Source organism: Rhamphochromis longiceps, linkage group LG3 (assembly GCF_057381845.1).
Source record: "Rhamphochromis longiceps isolate RC_006_pf linkage group LG3, R_longiceps_female_GT1.1, whole genome shotgun sequence".
Classification (NCBI taxonomy): domain Eukaryota; kingdom Metazoa; phylum Chordata; class Actinopteri; order Cichliformes; family Cichlidae; genus Rhamphochromis; species Rhamphochromis longiceps.
Window position 1 is genome coordinate 11,089,164 of NC_140559.1, and position 6,921 is coordinate 11,096,084.

Here is a 6,921-nt window from a genome sequence, read left to right on the forward strand (position 1 = left end):
TGCAGGAGAGATGATGATGAGATGATGAGAGATGATGAAGATGATTCAGTCAGTTCATTATCAGGTCAGCAGGTTAGTTTGTCTTTAAACAGGAAATGATGTCAGTGCCCTGACCTCTGACCCTCAGTCTGCTCTGAGGAGAAGGTGGATGAATATCAGTATGACACGAGTAGAGACCTTCATCAGACCGCTGGACGTTAGAGAGAATCCACTTTCCTTCAGGTCCAGATCCAAGTGTAACATTATCTCTGAAGAAGTGAGACTTTCGTCTTTCTCCCTCTTTGGGTGTACACCACAAAGTGACATCCAGGAATCTCCAGGATCACATCTTTGCCTGTCCAGCAGAGACACAAACAGAGTGACACAGAGACAGACAGAAACAGAGACACAGCTGGAACATCTGTCTGTACCTGAGACACTGATGGAGACTTCATCACTCTGATGTCCAGATGAGCTTACACACAGGAAATTTCCACCAGTGGAGAGACTGAGATCGAGAACACAGAAGGAACTGTTAATCCTACTAAACTCTGACCCAGCTGCTCCACAGTCCTCAGTGAAGTTTCCTCTGGTCCTCTTCACTGTCCATCCATCAGCTGTCTGTCCATCATCAACACAACTCAGATACACTGAAGATCCACTGAAGAACTGCTGAAGGTTTGGACTGACAGACAGAGACACTGGAGGACACACACACACACGCACACACACACACACACACACACACACAGTAAGTGTATTTGTGTTCTTTTGGAGTCTCACTGATGGTTTTCACATCATCAACTCACCTGCAGAAACAGTCGGTGCAGACAGCAGCAGCACACACACACCTGCAACAGGAGGACAGAGGTCACTAAAGGTTAGAGGTCACAAGGTCAGAGGTCACTAAAGGTCAGAGGTCACTAAAAGTCAGAAACAGTTCCAAATGGAGGTTTGTTTATCTTGAGCCAAACACTCCATGTTGGGAAACGTCCCAGAACAGGTTGTGGACGACAGGAAGTCATCAAGAAAAATAACTTGCAAGTGTCTGTTGAAAAGGTCTTTAAATAAACCACGCTCTGACAGCAACCCTGAAGCTGGGCACACATTTCCTCAGGAGACAATGTGAGTCTGCTGGGTCCATAATGAGGTCAAGTTCTGCCATGGTGGCTGTGTGGCTGGCAGAGGAAAGACCCAAATGTGAACTCAGAAACGGGAATGCTGAACTAATTATTGGCTTTAACAAACTAAAATAAGTGCAAAATAACAAAACTAGGAAGTCTGACCTTTGCATCAATGTCCCCGAGTCTCTCCGGCTGACTCTAAATTGTTTTTGTGTTCGCTCTCCCTCTCTCTTCTCCTCGCTGTCTCCTCCCTGCCTGGGCGGATGTCAATATTGGGCTCCCGCCTTTGATGCACCTGCTCTGACTAGTCCTGTCTCCTCGGCCAGTATTCAGGGTTTGTGGCTCAGAGTGTCTCATCGCTGGATCGTTGAACACCCTGAGTTCATGCAGCCTCGGCTAAACTTTGCTCGTTGTATATTTCTTTGTATAAAGATTCCCGGACTTGTCTGAGAACCTCTCCCTGGACCCCTGAGTGTGGCAGTGTGAAGTGCAGTGAAAGCACGAGTGGCAGAAGAGGAGCATGTGTGAGCGGAGGAAGTGTGGATGTGCGATTTCAGGTGAGTTAAATAAATGTGTGGTTTTTTTTAACTCGGTGCTCGCTGGTGTTTCAGCAGCAGAGACGTGTTTGAGGAAGATGGGCCAAAAATAGTTTTTTGTGCAGTTATAGAGTTTCCCCTCTACCAAGGGGAAACTCATTGTGTGTTCCCGCCACCAGCCAACACATCTGCAGTCAATTAATCACCTGCTGCTCCTTGGTCTCTGGTGACTATTTCAGATGGCGGGTCGGCGTTTCTCATCCCTGGATTGTTGCGTGACTCTCTTCAGTGTTGCTCAGCTCTCTCATGGTAATTTCGTTCGCAGTATCTGTTCCTGGCTTTTCACTTTCCTCTTTTGTATAAAAATGTCCCTGGACCCATCCCTGCCTGGTTCCTCCAAAGTGCTGACATTAGTGACTGGAGAGGATTGTTGTTGCCCTTCCCCAACCTAGGAATCCCTGGACCCTTTGGCTGCTGTTTGATATCATGTTTGTGTTTGTGTATCACGAATATTGACATCAAACTGATCACTTGACCCATATTACGTTTCTTGCTCTTCGAGTGACTCAACAAATGGCGAAATGAAAATCCAAACAACAACAATGCTGTTTTTTAGAGCGTCTCAGCTACATGTGTGTTTATTTCATATTTTCAGTTGTTTCCCTTCATGGATAAACAAACTCTAAATCGGTTTCAGTTGTGTACTGATGAACACAACAATGGACATAAGGAGCTTCTTCCAAAGAATCAGAATCAGAATCAGAAAGGGGTTTATTGCCAAATGTTGAGCAGGTTTACAACATTAGGAAATTGCTGCGGTGCTTCAGTGCAAACATAGTGTCATAAATAGCACTTAAATAGACATGAAAAAATAAAAGTAGGGATAAGAATTAAAAGTGCTACGTAGAAAGATATATACATGAGTGCAGGTGGTGATCAGTGCCAAACATGGAATGATGCAGTGAACACAGCGTAGGGTCATGTGTTAAAAAAAACTCAGGTAGATGTTATTTTATATATTATGCTTTGGATGTTGTTCAGTATATTTCTATGCAAAACCAGAGGAACTTCAACACACAGCAGGATATTCACAGCTGAAACCAGATATTTACACTGGAGAAAACAAAAAAACCCAATTTTTACTGTTAAAAAGAGTAAACTTGTTTTGTTTTAGATAAATACATGTTGAAATATCTTTTGAATTAGTTAAATGTCAGAATAAAGAGACAGAGCTTCTATTTTTTTTATCACTTTCATCAAATGTAGGAGCACATGTGCACTAAGTTTATTGTTAATTAAAAAGAAAACTCCAGACGATTCCATTCTGAGCTGAAGAAGCTTCTGATAGGTTAGTAGAGTCCATGTGAGTAAACTGGTGGCACAGCTGTGGATGCATATAAGGCAAAACACAGAGCCTGGCTGTATCCCAATTCAGGGTCTGCAGCCTTAAGGCCGCATTTCAAGGCCGATTACGTCACAGCGGCGCGCCGAAGCCTGTCCCAATTCAAAGGCTGCTCGAAATGCGGCCCTGAAATGCGTCCTTCATTTCCCTGAAGTTTAAGGCTGTGGCAGTGTAGACTTCGTGGCCCAACATATCCCAGAATGCATAGCGCAGCAATGGGTGTGGATAAATTTGCAGAAAAAAATGGCGGCTGACGGCAGAAGCGGAGCGGCCGAAGAGTAAACTTTAAGTACTGAATATTATGTCACTTATTTATGTGCAAATGTTTAATAACGAAGAACATTAAAACATTCCTGTTGGCCACATGTCGGCAAAGTCATGTGACGTTAGTGACGTTTGTACTAACTTGGTTTTAAAGCCTTTAAAATATACGCCGTTCAGTAGCTGAGCTTCATCTTACAGAGAATGATCAAAGCTCATGTAGAAACAAACAAATGAACTAAATATGTTCTCCTTCATCTCTGTCAAACAAAGCTATGACACGTTTCCAGCTGTTAGTATCATGGTTGCTAGGCAACCTGGGCAGCGCAACGGAGGCTTTTTTTTTTAACTTTATTGACAAACAACAGTATCAGCACAACGGAGGCTAGACCGTCCCATTACACAAGCCTCGCACTTCCGGCCTTAGCGGTCTTTGAGTACGCGGCGCTTGAGGATCGTTAGGCTGCAGACCCTGGATTGGGATACAGCCCCTGTTTCTGTGACATGGGGAAATCAAGAGATATACCATAAGAACCATAAGTGTGGCTCAATTTGGTGCCATTTGCAATTAAGAAATACAGATAGTTTCTCTCTTTACTCTTAAAGTTAACAAATATGTTTTTTATATTTATCAACCTAAAAAAATAAACATTTAGTCTGATTTGATGTTACAATTAAAAAAGTGTTTTTATCTGAAGAGTAAATATCTGGTTTCAACTGTTGTAACACTGTTGGTGTTTGGCTTGATTGTCAGCACAGAGGGAGAGAGAGAGATGAACAAGAGCAGGTGAGACACATGTTAGTCACATGGTTGTTAAAACTCATCAGAACATGTGTCTCGTACCTAGTGTTTCTTTTTAGATGCCATTTGTTATTTTTCAAATTCTATATTTATTAAGCTCTGCAGGCTCGTTTGCACAACAAGGCTAAATAATTATATAAACTCCTGAATCAAAATAGTGGACTTGAATTAAAAAACAAGTGTAGTGCAGGTCTATGATGATTTTTAGTGCTGCTATCATCTAGTTCTGATTCTGGGTCTGTCTTGGTTAAGTCCTCAGTAGTCCTGATTTTGAACTGTTGTAGTCCTGTTTTAATTCCGGATCAGTTCTGGGTCTGGTTGAATTGGGGTTTAGTCCTCGTGTCTTGATACAGGCCCGACTTTGTTCTTTCTTGCTGCTTAAATAAAATAACTAGTTTAAGGTGTCCTGCACATGTGATATATATTTTTCCTATATGAAGTCATTCTTTTTTGAACAAAACTCAAAACAGCCTAATAAATCTACCAGTCATTTCAAAAGCATCAGCTCTAACAGCCGTGCTTAGAGATTTCATTTCCTTTCACTGCTCAGCTATCACAGATTGGCTCAGCTATGCTTCAGTCCCTCTATATTGTGGCCAATCACATGCGAGGATATAGAACAATATCATTATGTGAAAAACAGAGAGGGTGAGAGACGCGTCAGTCAAGTGGAGCGTGCGTCTGTCCTCTCAGTAAAGGAGTGAGACAGTAGACGGCGGTGAGGAGGGCTGCGCGAGTACATCGCAAAAACACATATATGCCTGACGCCCGTAAACGAAGCAGCATCTGGCTGCACTCTAAAGACTTTTCTGTCTCGACTTGGTCTCGGTCTTGATTACAAGTCTAGTACAGATACCATTATCTAAATCTGAAGGAAGGGGAAACATTCGACAGGATTGTGTACTTGGTGTGGTGTTATGGAAACAGTTGAGCATGTATTTATTAAGTGCAGGAGCAGGGCTCTAGACAAACTTTTTGCCATGGGCGTACCGGTACGCCTAACTTTTTAAAGTTAGGCGTACTGGCACAAATTTATAATAATTGATATAATATAATGTGTTTTTCTGGATACACTGCTGCTTTTTCAGCATTCAAAGATTGATGACACCGTGTCAGAGCACTGGCTATGAATTTCAGAAGGATCAGGCCTTAACAGAAAAGTTAGCAATAGTTCTTTTCCTATTACAGCTACATCCACTTCTGTCGTGCCCAGGCTGCTCATAGGGCTGCGTATCATCACTGATTTCTATAATCCATTTGATTCTACTACACCCTCGTGTGTCCGGGTTTGTCTGCAGCTGAGTCTAGTCCTGTGCTTTGGGCAGTGCGACCATGACAAATGGACTCAAACCCAGGACCTTCTTACTGTGAGCCAAACCACATGAAATGAATGATAAAAGACCTTCTAGTGGAAGAAGATTAAATAAGGGGCATGCAAGAAATATCTGAAAAGGTCTTAGGACTTTTCTGAACTGTTTGCACTTGTTTGTTAAAAAATATTTATACAAACCTAAAATTGGTGAAAAATATCTTGAAATAAAACAACAAATGTCATGCGAATGATTAAGTTATTATGTGAAATTATGATGTCTTTGTAGCGTCACAGAAATGTAAGATTTTACAAACTGAAGCAGAAGTCGTTGTAATGTAAACTTGACTTCCTTTAATGATGCAGTTTCATAAGGCAAAATTAATAAAAACTAATAAATGAATAAACTAATAAATTCTTGTAAAAGGTGGATGTAGCAACCCATTAAAAGTACAAAATCCTGTCAGACAGCTTGGACACAGTGTGCAGTCAGAGGGCGTTGGTAAGTCTCCAGAAATGTGTCCTCCTCTTTGTGTGTGTGTGTTGGAGTGAATGAATATTTGACCTACCGAGGAGTGGAGAGACAGATGGGGTCTTCATCTCGTCTGGACGTCGACTAAACGTCTGGACGACAGCCCGAGACCATCTCCTTCATCACTTCCTCTGTAGCACACTTAGTGATTCGCTGGCTGAAAAAGTCGCCATGCTACTGTGATGAATTCACGGTGAGGGCGGAGCACCTTTAATGGGCTGCAGCCTGCAGTTTCTGTGAACAAAGACAGAACATCATCCGCCCCCAACACCTGCTGCAGATGCTGCAGCCATGTGCTCAGCTCAACATGTCGAGATTCCCAATTTCTGTACCTCTCAGGTGAATTTAAGAACCTTTCCACAGCTGCTGCTGTGTTATAGCATTAAATAAATAAAATGTAATTGAACTCAAGCTCACGTTAAAGATCAAATGAAACTTTATGTACCTGAAACATGAATCCTGCAGCAGTGAAAACTAGGGATGGGTATCGTTTAGGTTTTATCCGATACCGGTGCCAAACCGGTACTTTTGAAACAGTGCCGGTGCTTAAACGGTGCTGAACCGGTGCTTAAAGAATGGAGAACACAAAATTGGTCCAAAAACCTCTCATGTTCAGCTGGTTTTTTGTAAAAAGATAACAATGTTAGCCTTTTCTGCAGCTATGGGGCATATATGGTATCACTCTTGGCTGGAAGCTTAAACAATGGAAAAAACACAAACTTTGTCCAAAAACCTCTCATGTTTAACTGTTTCCACTTTTTCTTTGGTCATTTTAGCCTTTTTGTCCAGGGTGAAGGGAGCATCTGCCATCAAACAAGAAGACAGCTGCATGTAGCTCAACGTAAATTACACTCGAACAACATGAAGCTACTCACGCAGAGAAGAACGGCTGCTGCTGCATCATCATCCTCATCATTTCTGCTACACTGGCAGGGCTAGGGGCCAGGACTCTCCTCTTCGTGTTTTTGGGGGATGT

The 6,921-nt window shown here is 42.4% G+C and overlaps 1 pseudogene across 1 annotated transcript; it reads right to left on the reverse strand.

Annotated features, from left to right (window-relative positions):
* Positions 1–73: 73 nt before the first annotated feature.
* LOC146672895 (uncharacterized) lies at positions 74–6,056 on the reverse strand (annotated as a pseudogene). The gene is made up of 4 exons (XR_014910693.1): positions 5,983–6,056; positions 789–830; positions 411–680; positions 74–334 (listed from the first exon to the last, which is right to left on the reverse strand). The product of XR_014910693.1 is annotated as an uncharacterized LOC146672895 (transcript).
* Between the last annotated feature and the right edge of the window lie 865 nt (positions 6,057–6,921).